Genomic DNA, 19,211 nt, shown 5'->3' with positions numbered 1-19,211 from the left:
ACTGTCCGTAGCTCCGCATTGAAAATCTGTGTTCAGTCTCCAGGCGAGAAGGTCTTCAGGCTGGGCTGTAAGAGTTGATGCATGGGGTCCGGGGGGGTGGGGGAAGGGGTTCTGCTTTGAGGGAGGAGGAATCACACAGCAGGAGAGGGCTGTTTCCTCCACTAACGTGGGGGTCAGGGCACTCAGGGACGACTTGGATGTTCTCTTGGGGGTGGGGGGCACAGACCCGGATCATCAGTGGGGTTGGTGGGGCGTCAGCAGAACAATGGCAGGGCTGTGGCGAGCACCCGTGAGACGCCTCTCGGGACCCACAGATATTCTTGGAGGGTGGCACAGGGGATGAAAATCCTGTCTTCTGTGTGTTGGTGTGTGTGTCGGGGGGGTGGGTTGGTGGTCAGAGCCTGTGAACTCTGGATCATTGCTATTGAGGCGACTCATTACTATCCACAGACCACGGGAGCCTGGACTTAATATGCATGTGAGCAGGGTGGTCCCCGAATATGGGCGTGGTGGGTTCTCTACCGCCAGGAAGCCTTTCAATAGGAGGTAGGTTCACATTCATGCTTAGATATCGGCGTGTGTTATAAAAATATATAAATACAAATCTATAGTTCTCTTTTAAAAAGATACCTTAGGGCTTTTAGTTCCAGGGTCACCGATACGATCCAAGTCATAGGAGCCCTGAGGATGGCCTAGCGGATTCAGAGAAATAAAAGTGCGCAGGGTAAATCCTGGGAGCCGCGAGGGCCCTGGAAAAGCTCATCCATCCAGAGGCTGAGAACACACGGGCCGAGTAACAGGCAGGTGGACTGCGTGATTGAGGCCGGGCAGCCCCCCTCTTGCTCCCTGGGCGCCTGGGGTATTTCCATAGGCATCCACATACAGACACTTCTCAAGGGCAGTGGGGCTCAGTCTCCAGGAGCTCGGCCCAGAGCTCCCACTCAGGCTCTCCAGCCCAGCGGACACCGTCCCCCAAGCCCCCAACCAGACGTTAGAGCCGGAGCCCCACGCCCGCAAGCCGGGACAGGACCCTCCTGTGCCTTCACTAGTTCCAAACAGACCACCGGCTGTGCTGGGCGCAGTCCACATTTCTGCTAAGTCTTGCATCTTAACCCCGTGTCTCGATACTTTAATTAAAGGATCCCAGAAATCTGATTCCTAAAGCGGTTGGTATGGAGCGAGGCCCTTGAATAACACACCGACTTGCTGTGAATGAGAGTGCCAGAGAAAGATCTAGGGATCAGAAGTGCTGCCCTTGACTTCCTGCCGTTTGGACGGCAGCCTTGGAAGAGTTATGTGTAAGGGCGACTCTGTCCCACGTTCATTATGTCGTTACATGTTCTCTCCCTGTCTGTTCTCCCTTCTTCACCTTGAACTTCCTGTCGTGGAAGGAGATGAAGCTTTGTGGGGTTTGGTTTTGTTTTGTTTCGTTTTCGCTCTTTCAGCCTCCTCCTCCTCAGCAGAATGAGAGGCCTCTTACCGGGACCTCTTACCTGGAGAAGTTTCCAGAGCCTGGTGAAGGGGGTGGATAAACATGCTGGACAGAAGCAAGAGGGATACCTGGACAGCAATTCCTTGTCCTTTCTCTGCTCTTTCCAAGCTTTGCTGGAGGGGGACTCATCTGGGGGGCTTTGGTAGCTGTCTTCATCTTGACACACAAAACGATCAGGCAGAAATGGAGAGGAATTTCCACCTAGAAGGAGAGGGAGAGCTGGAAGAAATCAGAAGAGCATACCCTCTTTCACCTCCTGAAACTGAGTTTAGGATGAGAGTGGCCCTGGGGGGCGCCTGGGGAGCTCCGTAGGTTGAGTGTCCGACTTCAGCTCAGGTCATGATCTCACGGTTTGTGAGTTCGAGCCCTGAGTCAGGATCTGCGCTGGCAGCATGGAGCCAGCTTGGGACTCTCTCTTTCTCTCCCTCTCTGCCCCGCCCCTGCTCGCACGCACACTCTCAAAAATGAATAAACTTAAAAAAAAAAAAAAAAGAGTGGTTGGTCCTGTGGTCAGCAGGGCTGGCTGGTGAGGAAGGGACTGGGGAGGATCTTTCCAGAACACTTAGAGTTCTCCAGGCGCCCCCCCACCCCCCCCACCCCCAATGCTCCTGTGGAAACAGGCAGAGCGTTGACCCACCTCTACTCTGCTATGAGTGGGCGGGCACGTGACCCAGAGCCCATGGAGCTCGGGGCCCCTCTTCTCTTCCCGCAGAGGCAAGGATTGAACCAGGGAATGAGAGGGTCCAGAGAACCAAGCCCTCTGGTCCACCACCTGTGGAAGTGGAACTCAGTAACCTGTTTCTGGAAAAAAAAAAAAAAAAATCAAATACATACCGAGAACCTCAAAATTGTGCCTCTCCTGCTCTAGATTTCTCTTCTAGGAAATCGTGGTAAAGATGTAATCCAACCCGTCGACAAAGACACAAGTGTAAAATGTACATGGTGACTTTATTAACATACAAAAATAAATGAAAGAAGTTGAACAGTAAGGGTCTTGTCCAGTAAATTATGACACATCTTTACTTTGGAATAGCGTGAAGATTTTTAAGATTTCTGTTCCCTGAGAATGGCAATAATGGGGAAAGGCCTGCTATATAACACAAAAAGCAAGTCCTAAAAATTACATACAATTTTATATTTATTTTATAACTGTAAAACTTATTTTCATATAAATTTTATTATATTTATATATAATAAAACCCAAGTTTTGAGGAGAAATAAAAACCCATAGAAAAAGCAGCAAGGGAATATATTTAATAAAGGTAGACATGTGGGTGGCTTTTAATTTTTTTCTTCATATTTTCCTGTACTTTCTTTTCTTTAAGTTTTATTTACTTATTTATTTTGAGAGACAGAGAGAGATGTGGGAGAGGCAGAGACAGGGGGAGAGAGAGAGAATCCCAAGGCCGACAGCACAGAGCCCGACGCGGGCCTCAAAGTCACCAGCTGTGAGATCATGACCTGAGCCCAAATCAAGAGTAAGCTGCTTATCCGACTGAGCCACCCAGGTGCCCCTGTACTTACTTCTTTGAGAACAGCTTATATTTTACTTTCTAACGATAAACATAAAGATCTTTGAAGGTACTGGCTAAGAATTATTCAAATAAATGAGCTACTTAAAACTCAGTTTGCAAATGAAGCTACGTTACCTCCATGTTCACCCTGTTATCTACCAGGAATTGACAATTTCCCTCCAATCTAATGCTTTCATTATCTACCAAGCAGGGACCAAACTGGAATTTAAATCACAGTCCAAAGGTGAAGGATAACAGTGGTGAACTACCAGGAAAATAGCCCCAACTATTTGCAAGTCAGAGGTCAAGGCTTCTTTCTGCATCTAGTATGGGAAGGGGGTCCAAAGTCTTAGGGAAGACAGAGGCATTTCATGCCCTGTGCTCCTCCCATCACCACCCTGTATCGCTTTTTTCCCAGAAAAGAATAAAGATTACTCAATGAAACTATTAAAATGCTTGGCAAAACTACACAGACAAACACAGAGGCCAATTAAGTATAAATAGTTCATACCAAAACTGTCTTTTTGACCCAGCCATGAATATCTACCCAACCCCAGATTTATGTGTTTGGCTGAAAATGACAGAGCAGGCAAAGACCAGCCAGTCAGCTGCAGAGGAGCGCCCTTGTCTGAAGATGTGTGTTATTTATAGTATATTTTCCTAAACACATAAGAGAGGGTATAGATAGCTCACAGTCACCCTAAACCTGGAGAAGATGATGTTTTCCCTTCAGATTTATTCTTCTCACCACCCACTCTGACTTTTATTTTCATTGTTTTGGTCTACAACAGGAGGGTCCACTCCACTTTTTGGGTTTTGAAGTTATTGGTATCCTTTTATTTTTTTTTTCTTTTAGCCGCTTTAGACTCTGCACATAAATACACTAATAATCACTGTGAGAAGACAGCTTGGCTTTTTGGAGGACAAATGCTGTGGGGTGGTAGAAGACTGAGGACCCCAATCCTGGCCCTGGCATTTAGTGGGTGAGTCTTGCTGCTTTCCCTTGTCTCTGTGGGCTTCGGTCTTTCCATCTGTAAATATATGATGGCAATACCTGCTGTGTTGTATGGCTGTGCTGAGGATAAAATGATATCATACTTTGTAACCTTTTAGACTCAATGCAGGTGAAGATGATGCAGTCTCAGGACCTTAGCTAAGTGCTTTACACTCACTGCTCTTGAGGTAAAATTAAAACAAAATACTAGGTAATGCCAAAAAAAAAAAAATCACTGTGTTAGCCTGTTTATATAAAGATTATTAAGGGAGGAAATGTACTTGGATTTTTTTTTCTAGGACAGGGGTTACTATCATTCATTTATAGTATGTATCTGTAAGATATTTGATAAGAAGATAGCCACTGTACAGACTGTCTCCCTGTATATTAGAAAAACCATTAAAGCTATTTTGAAAGCACAAATAAAAACTTCCATTTCAAAAAAAGAGTGGGGGGGGGTGTGCAGATTACATTATCTGAACTGTCTCCTGCTACAAAATACCTAGCAGTGCTGAAAACCTAGAACATCCTTTTAGTCATCATCTGACTTCCAAGAAAGTAAGAGCCATCTCTGGGGTTAAGAATTGAAGGGAATGTGAACACCAAAATGGTAAGCGTGAGCTAATATTGCAACTGCCTGGATAAGAAAAGAGGAGTCAGAAGGTGGGAGATTGCCAATTTTATTAGGCAAGAGGACTCCTCTCTCTCTCTCTCTCTCTCTCTCTCTCTCTGTCTCTAAAAATTTCACATACACACATAGGATACTATGAGTCCCCCGCATACCTACCAACAAGCCTCAACAGATTCAATCAAGATTCTGTAGCACTACATTTATATTTCCTTTGCTGAAATATTTTACCCCGAATCCCAAACATCATGTCATTTCACTCCCCATGCCTCCAGCAGACATGATGTGCCCCCGATGTGGAGCACTGAGAAGTACACAGAACTACCTATGAAGTATTCTTTCCAAATAAACACACAAAATCGAACCGAAATCTATATTTAACCATTGCTTTAGGGAGACAGAGGAACCAGGAAACATCTAAGCTTTGGGATACTGATCTGCATAACTCAGACCACAAGAGACTGATGCCAATATATGAATTTATGTTGCTCAGAGCTGCTCAGACGCTTTCTAATAAATGGAATATTCACATAGTTGCTTTTGGGAAAGCCCTCCTTCTGCCTTTTCTGTCAACCAGGTATCCGAGAAACTCTCAGACTTCAGAATGCTGCTTGGTGAATATAAAACGAGAACATAGTGGCTGTTGTTGAGGGTATTTGACCTTGGGTACAACAGAGATTTATGAATTAATTTTGTTTCACTCCAGGGACTTTCATTCTAATATTGAATGACTACATCCACAAGAATCATGCCCTGAAATATGTTTTTAGATTTGTGTATGCCCTTAAAAATACGCGATTTTTTGTGTTTATGCTCACGTATCCTTAATTTACATAAATGTCATTATAGATCTCATTTTGTTTGTATCATTGAAAAATGTATAGTGCTACCTAGTAGATATATTTAATAATGACAACAAAATAACAACTTATGGAAAACCTACCTTGTATTGGGCACTTTTGTGGCTGCTGGGGATGTGGTCATTTTGTAAACATGTTTTGAATGTATGTAAATGACACTACACTATATATCCCAATTTGCTTCTTGCTGTCGTTAATCAGTACTACCTTATTAAGCTCCAACCAGGCTGAGTGTGCACCATTTTATTATTCTGATTGCCACGTCAAATGCCCACATCAACCCTCCTTGTGCTAGAAACTTGTATAGCCTGCACTCATCACTACCACAAATAACACTGGGACAAATATCCTTGAACACATTCTATTATAATCAGAATTTATCTGGGTTATTTGCCCAGTTGTGGGACTCAATAAATGCCGCCAGACTCTTCCCGGGATTGTCTGCACCCATTTCATGAAAGTTTCTCTATCTCGAGACGTCTGGCTGGCTAATTCAGTGAAGCATGCAACGCTTGATCTCAGGGCTGTGAGTTCGAGCCCCACGTTGGGTGTAGAGATTGCTTAAAGATAAAATCTTAAAAAAAGAGAGAGAGAGAAAGTTCCTATTTATTCAACTTTCAACAATAATTGGCATTATTCAATTTCGTATTTTCTCCCAATCTGATGGATGAAATGTGGGATCTCGTCATTGTCTTCATTGCTATTTCTTTTATTTCTCGTGTGACTGTTACCTTGGATTTGGGTTTCCTTTAGTATGAATTGTATCTTCATATCTAACAGCCACATTTTTATCTAGATCTCCTACTTTTTTCTCCTTTGAAAGAGATCAATTCTCAAGTCAATATGTTTCGTGTAATTTCAATCCAAATTCCAGCATGAGTTTGCCTTGTGTTAAAGCTGTTCTGTATGTCATATTTCTCCCCCTCAAGCTCCTGGAGGGTAGAGTTGCTATTATTTTTGGATACCCCGCGACATTCAGCCTCAGCCCTGCTCAGAGCAAGCCTCAACCAGTGCTTGCTGACTACGAGCTGAGGGTAGGGGGAGGAGGATGCCACTTAGCAAGTGGCCACTTTGCAGAAGGCAGAGGCCAGGCATGGTGGTTGAGCTGGCTGGCCAGCCAAGCAAGACCAGGGGAAAGGGGGATGGGAAGCAAGAGTGGGGACACAAGAGTTCTGTTCCAAGGGGCCAAGACAAGTGCCTTTTGCAATCCCATTTCTAAAAACACAAATAAAAAAAAACAATGGAAACAACAAAAATATACCTGTAACTTTTTTATTTAAAAATATTCCACCTACACGATCTCACGGTTTGTGAGTTCGAGCCCCTCCTCGGGCCCCTTGCTGACAGTGCTTGAGATTCTCTCTGCCTCTCCCTGACTCATGCATGTGCGTGCACTCTCTCTCTCAATAAATAAATAAACTTAAAAAAAATATTCCACCTAGGAGCTTCATTTTTCTATAGTTCTGAGGGTCTAGGCGAAGTTCAGTCTTGAAGCTTCCGTGTCCTGTGGCCGATGACGATCTTCGACAATCTTACATTGAGTCCTGTTCTAGCCGACGAGGATGGTAAGATCGTTCCCTAGAAACAGAAGGCAGCATGGAGAACTTGAGAAGAGGCTGTCCTTGCTCAGCACCTGTTACCCAGATTGCACACTGTCTCTTCTGGAGCTCGATCTTTATTCTGCAAGTTGATGATTTGGACTCAGTGTAATGAGTTGCAGAAGACTTCCGAGTTTCTACAGGTAAAGACAGAAAGACAGTGATTCTGTCGGTGCTGAATGAAGGCACAGGGTTTCACTTAGCTGGCATGCCGTGCTGAATTAGTTGGACAGCATTTCTTTCAGCACAAGGCTGGTTCAACCCACCCAGTTCTGAGATCATAGGAATTACCTGAAATTGTATTTATTTGCTTAAGGGCGTATGTCTTGCTTTCCCAGATAGAGTACAAGCCGCCTGAGGATATAAACCATAGATGATACCTGTTTGCTTCTCGCAGAGAGCTATTCTGATAATTAAGCCCTTGATAATTATGTGTTAAATGTACTAACGAATGAGTTCATTAGAAGGAGTGATTGAGGCCAGATAGTCAATCTCCTTGCCCCAACTCTCTGGGATTGTATACGGACGGGCACCTGGTCTAGCAGGCACATTGACCTAGTATTTGGGGATGGTGGAATCCACGGGGAGTAATATGACTTCGTAGATATGCAGAGAAAGGCACCACGTAGGAGGAGGAGAGAGATCAAACCAAAGAAGTATGAACTCCACCTTAGGAGGGACGGGTTGAGTGCACAGTGTGCTGGGTTGCTCGGGGCCCCGGCTATCTCTGTGTTGGATGACTGGGTCCGTTTCCTCAAGCCCCTAGGAGCAGAGCCGCGGCACGGTCGGACCATCGGCCGTGTGCTAGTGTAGACGGGGGCACCTCTTGCTGTGGTGGTCCCACTGTCTTGAAGCTCTGCCTTCCCTGAGTCCTGGTGCTCAGCTCTCCTTGGTTGGCTGCCATACCGATTTGTATCCTTGAAATGCATCCCTTTACACTTTTCCCTTATTCTTTCTAAAACCTGCTGCTCCGAAAGGGCTTCCGATCTCTACAAGCAAACGAGCCACATCGGAAGCACTCCCCTCGATGTCGATTTCGTATCTTGGGCACTCCAGGGGCAAACGGCACACCCCCCTATCCCCGCCTGGCCACTTCTGCAGATGGTGACCCCGCGGGTGGTCGGGAGGCATGAATGCCTCAGAGCATCTCAGCAGGAGGAGGCTTGTCGCAAACAGATCTGAGAAGGCCCAGAATAGAAAGGATCCAAAGGGAGAGCAGGGCAACCTGCCGTTCCCCAGGGTTGCGGCCACTTGGCATCGGCTGATACCTCCCATCCAACTGACCACACATGGTGGCCTTTGCTCCTGTGACAGCGATGATTCCAGCCAACCGGATGTGGCTGCAGCAGGGTCAAAGAATTCCAGAACTGGAATAAATTTTACACGTCTCTTAATTCCCATTAGGAGCTCTTCTACAGTTTTTCTTACAGGCGATCATCCCATCTCTTCTAGAGCATGACAGGACAGCCTATTTCTAGAAAACTCTATTGGGAAGAATGTTGACCCTCATTTTAAGCCAAAGTCCACCTCCTTTTAATTTTTACCCATCGGTACTAGTTCTGGACCTCTGCAAACATACACAGACAGAATACTTTCAAAACTGAAGCCAGCCCTTCAAATATTTGGACAAAAGAATTGCATCACTTTTTTTTTTTTTTAATTTTTTTTTTTCAACGTTTTTTATTTATTTTTGGGACAGAGAGAGACAGAGCATGAACGGGGGAGGGGCAGAGAGAGAGGGAGACACAGAATCGGAAACAGGCTCCAGGCTCCGAGCCATCAGCCCAGAGCCTGACGCGGGGCTCGAACTCACAGACCGCGAGATCGTGACCTGGCTGAAGTCGGACGCTTAACCGACTGCGCCACCCAGGAGCCCCAAGAATTGCATCACTTTTAAATCTTCCTTCTTCCAGGCTACACGTACCAAGTCCCTCCGGTCATTTCTTCTGTGACAGAATTTTAGAGCCATTTACCAACACTGTCACATTTCCTGGCTGTGCTCTGAGTTGACTCAGGATTATTTTTTTTTTTTATTTTTTAATGTTTATTTATTTTTAAGAGAGGGAGGGGGAGAGAGAGAGAGAGCGCAAGAGGGGAGGGGCAGAGAGAGAGGGAGACACAGAATCCGAAGCGGGCTCCAGGCTCTGAGCCTTCAGCTCAGACCCCGATGTGGGGCTTGAACTCAGGAACCGCAAGATCATGACCTGAGTCGAAGTCGGATGCTTAACCGACTGAGCCACCCAGGAGTCCCTGGATTATTCTTAAAATCTGTCACCTGTACACCTTTGGATGGCACCCGGCCAGGGAGGGATCGAACAAGGCTATCACCCCCTTCCTTGCTTGTGATCGCACTCACCTTTGGAACACCCCTTACATTCAATGGCAGTTGTGTCTGAGTTCACCCAACCCTTCTGGTCATCCACTGAATGTTGGTCTGGGGTCAGTCAGGCTCTGACCTGTGTGAGCCTTCCTGGGGGCACCAGTGAGGCCACTCGTGTTCTCCCAACTCTACCTCACTCTTAGAGAATCAGCCTTTGTCAGATCCTTGAGGGATACCTCACTCCTTACCAGGGTCATGGGCCAGCGATGGGCATCCTATCCAAGCTGGGTCAAGGAGATCCCTACCCAGCTGGAGGATCCAAGCTGGAAGGTCATGGTGACATGGAAGAAACTGTCTTTTGGGATGATCAGGGGAGAGCAGAAAAGCCAATCTTCAGAGGACATAAAGGAGGCTCCTGGAAACAGAGAGAGGAGTCCAGAAGGCCCCATGGAGGTAGTCAGGGAAATTAATCAAGGATTTGTCAGTTTCCACAAGTTCTCACTAAACCTCTTTCAAGTAATTGCCTTTAGGTTTCTCGGTAATAAACCCTCTTTAAATTTTTTTTTTAAGTTTATGCGAGAGTGAGGGGAGGGAGAGAGGGAGAGAGAAAATCCCACACTCAGCACAGAGCCTGACATGGGGCTCTATTTCACGACCCTGAAATCATGACCTGAGCCAAACCAAGAGTCAGACGCTTAACCTACCTACTGAGCCATCCAGGTACACCTGTAATTTGCCCTCTTTTAAATTTAAGATCCTCTGAATGGATCTTGGTTCTGAACAATCTTTAACTAAGACTTTAGGCAAGTCTTTGATCCTGATTGGGCTTAATGTTCCTTATGGATAATGTGAATTGACTATATGATAGTGTAAATTCACTGTGAGTCTACATCATAGTACTTCTGTACTTGGGAAGGTGTTAAAAAGAAAAAACCTAAGCATACAATTTTATATGTAATCCCAGATAAATTCCATCTTTGTTTTGGTTAATCTTCCCTAAAAAAATCTCACCTATCGGACTATCGGGTCTTCGATTATCAAATCGTAAATAGAAGGGAGATTGAGAGTAGCGGGCTCCCATATCTTCACAGAAATCTTTATAGTAATTGTCTTTCACAGTGGATGAGTTGTCCAGAAATTTCATTTATAGATGGCTTAGAAACTTATTTATTCATTCAGTAAGTCCACTAGAAGTTGTTTGTAGACTGAAGGTGTATTTGTCCAGCGTCAGCAGAAAGCTATGTGAGCAGGAGGTACGAGCTTTGATTTGCTGCCCTCTGGTAAGATGGCCGCCCAAGCCCAAGACACCCTTATCTTGAAAGACCCAGGAAGTGAGCTCGGGTGCCTGGGACTGACTGAAAGGCTTCATCACAACAAGTGACACAAGGGAAGACACACCACATAAAGAACTGGTGAAACTCAGATTAGTCAGGTTGCTATTTGTTAGCAACACCGGCACAGAAACTTGGTGGGGAAGGATGTACGAATTCTGGGTGAAACGGGCCTTGGCTTATCTTCGGACTTCAATTACGCAAGGCTGTTCCCCATCCCTCATTACCACAGATAAATTAAACATCAGCTTAGGGTTCAACCTGGTAACTGGGAGAAAACAAAGAAATCTTTGAGGCAAAATGTGGGCTGTAGCTCTCCTGTGAAGTTCATAAATGCTTCACGAAGACTGGCAGGCAGAAAGCAAAATGGACTCTTCCAGCTACGGTGGCAAAAAGCAAAGGCAACGGGCACACGGGGTATTTCTGGCACACACCAGGCTCTGTGGGAAACACAGACTTCTGACTGTGATGTTCAGAGAGGTCTGAGAAGAGGAAAAGCAGAGAGAGAAGGCTCTGCATTATCATCACCTGCAGCCACCCCCATGGAGGGCGTCTGCAGCTGGCTCGTTCTAGATAGCCACAAGGCTCATGGGAACGAACCATCGAGCCCCATCCCTTGCATCTGGTCTTTGGCACCAGCCAGAACTGGTGGACAACTCCAGGTCTCAAAGCTAAAAGGTAGACCTTCCTCGGCCCTCAAGCACCTCCCCCCACCACACCATTCTCTCTTGTTCCACTGCTCAGCCAGTCCCCTGAATCCCCCGGTCGGTGGTTTCCTCGTTTGGAAAAGTGGGCACGATCTCACCAGGTTGATGTGATGCTGACATGCCATATGCGTGTTCAGAGTATGACGCTGCAAGGACGACTCCGAGGACCCACTCAATAAATGGCAGGTGTGCTACCCGCTACAATCTCCCCTTCCCCACCGTATCTTCCCCTCTCCTCACAAAAATGCTCTTTCCCCTATTTTAGAAAAACCCTTTAGCGCTCAGAGTCTCCCTTTTCCTCACCACTAAACTTCACGAAGGACTCATCCATACTCGCCGCCTCTCCTTCCTCACGTTCCAGAAGCCGCCGGTCTGACTTCCGTCCCATCCTTGCCCCACCCCCGTCCTTGTCCCGCCTTGCCTCCTGATTCCGGTCTCTCAGCTTCAAAACCTCCATGTGATTCCCAATACTTTCGTCATTTTCTCTCACTATACCCAGCAAGGGTCTAGGTTTGGTTGACCCTGTCACAGAAATGTCCCCTTCTGTGTCCCCACAAAGCCAGTCTCCACACTCTCTCGGGCCAGGACCATCAGGATTTGTCTCCCTGTCATTGTCTTGGCCTCTCTGAACCATACTTCATACCCTGCTCTGTTTCAACACCTTCAGTGACTCTCGGTCATCCCTGGGACAATGTCTAAATTCCTTGGTGTGCACATGAGGACCTAACGGTGGCCTCAGATTCCCTCACTGCTGGTCAAACCCATCAGATGCGAGTTGGTCGCACTGACCTCCACATCCTGCCGATGTGTGTCAGAGCCCTCGGGGCCCTGTGCCCACCCACCCTCCGTCTGGCAGGACAACCACCGACCTCTCATTGTTAAACGCTGAGTCCCGCTTGAAGAGCCCCATGGAACGTCACCACCTTTGTGAAGAAGTTCTCCCCCTCCTCCTCAGGGGACCGCCATGCTCTGCTCCCACAGTGACACTCACCCTCTGGTGTGTCTGCATCTTCCAGTGTAGTACGTCCCCAGTGGGGGTGCCCAGGGGCCAGGCTCACACTAGGTGACCAAATACTGCATGACACATAATTAATAAAATGAGTGGAGAAATGTTTCGAGGACCTCTCGACCCGGAGGCTGACAAGTACGTGGCATTCCAGAGAGGCGTGGGGCTGTTCCTTTCTCCATTTATGTTTCAAGATAGATTCTAGAGCCAGAGAAAGCCCAGAAGCTAAATAATGAAATTATACTCTGGAATGGAGTGGCGGTTTTGACCGGAAGCTGCAGAGGAGGTCTCCGTTTGGTTTGGCCAGTGCTCCTCAGCTCACCAAAGTGACAGGCCACGTGGGGAGGAAGACTTTGCCACCACCACTTGCAGGCAAGTCTCTGGCACGCACTCATGGCCATGGCCAGGGCAAGGCCACAGACAGGGAAGAACGTCACGACAGGCCTTGAGAATTCTAGCAGAGTGAGCGCAAGGGCTGGTGGAAGAGAGGGGCTCAGGTTGGAGAAATAGCCCATTCACCTTTGCAGACAGTCCCTTGCAGGGCTGCATCCTGGGGCCTCAAGGAGGTGGGGAGGTTTCCCAAGACAAACTCAACCCAGAGATTCAAAAAATCCAGAGCACTGAGGTCTGACCCGAAGGCACGCTAAGCAACGCAATGCAGCATCAGGGATTCCAGGTGACATCATTAACATGTGACAGCGGACACGGAGGTGGCATCAGCAGAGGTTAATGGCTGACTCAGAGGTGCTATTTATTGTTGTTATTTTTGCCCTCCCTCGCGGTGGTTGATAGAAAGTGCTTTGTCAAGATTTCTAGGCCCCACCATGTGCAGACGGCATAAGGCTGATTCTCAGGGGAGCCCCTCTCTGAAACTAGAAGACAACATGGAAACAAGAGGGAGTGAAGGGTCAGCTGACCTGCACCACACCAGAATGATGAATGGTACCCTGTCCCAATGGTACTCAGTCCCAACCAGACCGAGCAGGCAGCTCAGAGCCCAGGGACTGGAGAGGAAGGGTCAGGATGGACCCTACAGCCCAACAGCTGGAAAAAAATTAAAAGCATTCTTCAAGGTGACCAAGGCTGGATTGGTTTAAAAATATCAGCAATCCTGAGGCCACATCGATGACACTGTATATAAATCACACTTGGAAACATTTGCCAAGGGACTGATGGATCCCATGATTTATACGAGGTGATAGTTGGTGACTTTATCAACATAGATGGTAGAAATTCCAGGCCATTCTATATGTGTGGTAAAACAAGGCTCTTCTTCACAATGTGACGAACTACTTTAAGGAGAGTGATAGTTATTTCCCTTGGATCTGTCTATCCATCTACCATCTATCTGTTGCTGGAGACAAGGTTGGATCAGGCAAGAAGAGAAGGCGTTTACATGGATGTGCCTCCATAGGTAAAAGAAACAGCAGCTTTCTAGAATCTTAGAATATTTTCCTTTATTTATTTGTTTGTATATTTGTTTATTCCATTGTTTCTTTCTGTGTATCCCTGAGGCTCAGGGCCTTCATTTGGGTTTGGAAATCCCAAAGGATGAGTGACCATATTATGACTTGGATTTTTGGTTCTGTATGTCTGAACGTGCATATTAATATGCTATGATATGACCGAATTACTTTTGCACAGAGTTCACCAAGGCTTTCCAGGAACCAAGGAAACCAGAAGAAGGTCTTTGTGATAGCTTACAAGCCGACCATGAATAAGACCATTGAGCAACCATAGGGTTGCCTGGGCTAAAAATATATCTGTGGCAAGCTTAAGAAGTCAGTGAAATCCTGAGGACACAAGCATCTTCTAAGGGAGACACCTATGCTGGAGGGGGTCAGGGGTTAAGACATGCTTTCTCTTGGGCACCACCTTGTTAGATTGGCCAAGTTTCTCCATGCTTGCACAGCTTCACAGTGAATAGTAAGTCATCTCTGGCAGTAACTCTGGAACATCTGGGAGGGCGAGGAGGTAAGAGTGAGTGGCCAAAGGAGAGGAAAGATTAAAGGGGACAGGCTCTCAAAACTAATCCTGAAAATATTGCTAGCACAGCCCAAATCCTTCTTAGGAGCTGGGTTTTCCTTCAGTATGAGGTGGATCCAAATAGTGCCCTCCAGAGAACTAATAATGGAGTGTGAACTGCACACACAAATCTTGTGTTTGTGATGAACAGCCTAGAGGAAGATCTTAGGAGAAACCACAATTCAGGCAGATGCTGCAATACAGTTCCACTGATCTCTCAGCCAAGAGGGTTGGCTGGGGCTGAGGCCAGGAAGACAGGGAACAGAATTGAGCTCATGGTACCAAAGGGACACAGCCTTAAGGACAGCGGTATTCCAATCACATGATAGCATGACAGGAAGCAATAAATGGAGAAACCAATGAGAAGCCCTAGGATACTTCTTTGGAAAAACCTAACAGGGCCCTTGAGCAACAGCCAGGATTATACAAGGACTGTTCTCACTTGGCTAGAGAGTTGGCTCTAGGGAGAACTCATGATCAAACACCCCCTGGATATGTGCTCATAAGAATGATGAACACTTCTGATTCCGGAGCTACTCTGGGGCCAAGGAGAGCTCCAAGGTTCCCTTGGTCCAAGTAAACAGAAGAGGGCCTCCCAAACTCCTGGCCCTAACACACAGAGAGGTTGTTGGCCCATGACTTCATGTTGGCTGCACCATGCTTCTCAGGACATCCTGGACAGCTCTTCTTGGTGTTTTAGGCAGTAGCCATCCCAGCTGTGTTAAGAAAAGGTAACAGAGTAAGTGAAGAATTCAGGGCACTGGAAGGAATGAAAAGATAGGCTTCATCAGAGTAACCAACACTTTCCTGTTTTTAGGGCATGTAATTACAACATCTGTGTTCAGTTTGGGGTTCAGCTTCCTGTACTGATTCAGTCCACAACAGTCCCTCCCTCCCTCTGTATTCCTACAGGACATGTATTGCCATGAATCCTTTCTAAACATTTCCCGTGTGTGCTACCCTCTTTCCATTTTAATAATCCTACACTGTGCCTGAAATGGAATTCAAAGGCAGGTAAATTAAGTCCTTGTCCTCAAGGAACTTAAAGTCCAGTGTGGGAAACAGGTACATATATAATCACATTACTGTGGAGGCAGAGGTAGGAGCCTTGGGGCTGGCCTGGCCAGTTGGGTTCACAAGAGTAGGAATGGACTAGGATGTTCCTCCAAGAGACAGGGGTATGACCTTAAACTCAAACCAGAAGTATAAGCCAGGTGGAGGATCACAATGGGAAATTACATGGAAATCTAAAACCAATGAAGCCTAAGCGGCCGGAAATGGAAAAGCAAGTGGGGTCACAGGGCAGGAATCAGGAAGCAGAGAACTGAGAACAATGAGGAGGGGGCTGGGCTCTTGCCTAAAATCTCTGTCGTTCACAGATTTGGGGGCCAGCCAGGACAAAGTATGTGGGTGGGCGAGCTGGACTTAGAGGATCTGGGATGGAATGACAAGAGGGAACCAATTTTAGAGATGATCAGGAAGCAGTTAGATGTGAAACATGACAGAGAAGAAGGCATCTGAAAGAATCCTGAGCTTCTAGCTCGAAGGCTGCCTGGTAGATGGATGCACGGTGATGACATAAATTGTCACACAGAGTGGGAAAGAGGGAGGCCTGAGGAGGACGAGGATGAGTCCATCTGGGGCATGTTGAGTTTAAGGTTATCAAGGGATGGCCAGGGGGACTTGTTGTGGGGGAAGTCATTGGAAATACAGTCTCTGTACCCCAGGGTTTGGGTCAAGATTGGAAACTTGCATCTGGGAGTCATCAGCCAGAGGTACAGAGGATTACCCACAGAAAGCGAATAGCGGATGTCCAGACCAACACTTGGAGGCCATCTACATCCCAAGAGCAACATGAGTATGAGAGAGCCATTCAATGAGGCGGTCGCGGCAGAAGTGAAACGCAGGGGTGGAGGCAAGGCAGCAGAGGGGCTAGTGGGCACAGTGAACGTAGCCTTCTCAAAAATGACATTGGCTGTAAAGAGAGGGCATGAGACGGATCAGTAACTTGAGAAGAAGGTTTCTCAGAGTAGGGGGTCTTTGGCATGTTTAAAGGATGTGGAAAAGGAGCTAATGAGGAAGATTGAAAGTTCAGAAGAGAGAGGTCATCAAAGAAAGCTGGAGGACTCAGAGGAGGGATGGGAGGTGGGGTCAGGTGGCTGGGCAGCCTGAGGCAGAGGAAAAGCTTCCAGGATGGCTGAGAAGCTGGGTGAAGTGTAGAACTGTCAGGCAACAGAACACAACCCTGCTCTCAGGATTCGCGTGTGTGTGCGTGCATGCGCGCGCGTGCACGGTGCAGACCGTGCTCTCTTGTACGTAGGGGTCAGTTTCCTCTGCATGCTTCAAGCATGGACATTTTCTGTCCCTTAGAGAAGTGGCTTCCACTTCTTTTGTCATCCCAGCAGTGCCAGGGACGAGAATGGAATGAGTCGTGAATGCTCCTTGCTGATGGCCTTTTTCTGCCAGATTATCCAGGCAAGTCTCCGAGAAGCACCAAGTACCATGCAATTTTCATCTTTTGAGAGCTGGGCTGTGCCTTTAAAAGTGACATGTACTGGGGCGCCTGGGTGGCTCCGTTGGTTAAGCATCTGACTTCGGTTCAGGTCATGATCTCATGGTTCGGGAGTTCGAGCCCCACACCGGGGCTCTCTGCTGTCAGGACAGAGCCCCCTTCGGATCCTCTGTCTCTTTCTCTTTCTGCCTCTTTCTCTCTCCCTCTCTCTCTCTCAAAAACAAATAAACATTTTTTAAAAAAGGATGTGTACTGACCTGGCACATTTTGTAAGCATTAATATGATTAAGCTGGTAGAAAAACCCAACTTACAATTGGAAAATAGTAATAAAGACGTAAGGACAACAAGAGGATATTAAAAGAAGCAAAGATAGTTTCCTTTTCCGTCTTTTAAGTTGCTATCTTCTTTAGAGTCAGGCTGAACTGGAAAGTCCCATGGTGGCAATTCGGTGCATTTACCCTTTTAGCTCTCCTCCAGGTCTCTCTCTTAGTCATGACAGGGCACACAGTACACTCCTTCTAAACACGGGCTAAATCAAGTTCGTGAGCCTTCGCTAACCAAGCACAGGGCAGGGCATGGGACTGGCTTCATCCTCTAGCTGTGGGTGGATGTTTGACGCAGACCTACAAATTCCCTTTCTACCGCCATCTGCCCTCAGCTCTTCCCTTCTTGGCCACTCACGGCATTTGAAGTTCTCCCTATTCATTTTTAGACTTGATTACAGTCCTGTTAGCATCTTCATGGTGCTCGCAGCTTCCTACCACACAGTCTACTAATCGATGTTCATTAGAATCTTCTCTCCCTCAGACATCAAACCCTAAGTTGCTGGAGAGCAAGACCCACAGCTGGTTCATCGTTTATAATTCTATCACAGCCACCGGATTAGACATTGAATAAATACGTGTTCCTGAAGGAATAAATGGATCCCTGTTTTATACGTTCACGCTCCTCTGAACTCAGCTTTCTTCCCTATATGATGTGGGAGCTGAACTAGATTCTTTACAGTCTTCCCGACTCAGACCACCAAGTGTTTTACGGGTGTTGCCTTACTGACTTTATTCATGGGTGTTCCATTACTGACTTCACGCACATTAGAGAGTCATTCCTGACAGTTAACCAATGCGTTAGCTAAGGGCAAAGTGGGTTTAGAATAAAATCTAGACAGAGAGGTGTGCCTGGGTGGCTCAGTCGGTTAAGTGTCTGACTCTTGATTTCGGCTCAGGTCATGATCTCACAGTTCATGAGTCTGAGCCTCGCATCAGGCTCTGTGCTGACAGCGTGGAGCCTGCTTGGGATTCTCTCTCTCCCGCTCTCTGCCCCTCCCCAGCTCATGTGTTTGTGCTCTCTCTCTCTCCCCCCAAATAAATAAATAAACATTTAAAAAATGTTTTTTAAATCTAGGCAGAGAGAGGGGCGCCTGGGTGGCGCAGTCGGTTAAGCGTCCGACTTCAGCCAGGTCACGATCTCGCGGTCCGTGAGTTCGAGCCCCGCGTCAGGCTCCGGGCTGATGGCTCGGAGCCTGGAGCCTGTTTCCGATTCTGTGTCTCCCTCTCTCTCTGACCCTCCCCCGTTCATGCTCTGTCTCTCTCTGTCCCCCCCAAAAAAAATAAATAAAAAACGTTGAAAAAAAAAAACTTAAAAAAAAAAAAAATCTAGGCAGAGAGACAGTAATAACCCTAGGAAAATGTCCCCAAATATGGCAAGCTACTTATACTGAAATCTGAATTGCGTGACAGGCCCTAGAGGACAAACAAAATCAACACCCGGGTACAGGTGTGGGCAGTGTCCCTTTAGGAATTCTCTGTCATCACTCAAAACACCCTGGCAGAAAGTGCTTTAGGTCCTGTCTGCCCTAAGCCCTGGAGAGAAAGAAGGGGGTGGAACTGACGATCAAGCTTCTTTCCTAGCAGCAAGCAGAAGCAGAGAGGAGAGCCATTGTGCTTTGGTGAGAGAATGCAAAAGGGCTGGCCCGGTGAGGATCTGGATACGAAGCTGGGTGTCAGGGAGGCCAGGAAGAGCCAGAGTACGGGGGCCAGAGGGAGGCGGCACTCGTAGAGTGGTGACGGAGAGAAAAGGTGCGTGAGGGATAGACCGAGGCCCAACGCTGTCCCCTTCCCCCTTGTGTCTAGGGCTGATGGACTCGGCTGAGGAGAAGGGTCGCGAGCGGGGCTGGAACAGGACGGGAAGTACTGACCTTCTGAGGTGGAGCCGGGAAGGGGGCTC

The sequence above is a fragment of the Panthera leo genome, chromosome D2 (genome assembly GCF_018350215.1).
Source record: "Panthera leo isolate Ple1 chromosome D2, P.leo_Ple1_pat1.1, whole genome shotgun sequence".
Taxonomy (NCBI): Eukaryota; Metazoa; Chordata; class Mammalia; order Carnivora; family Felidae; genus Panthera; species Panthera leo.
Note: the sequence above shows the minus strand (reverse complement) of the source record.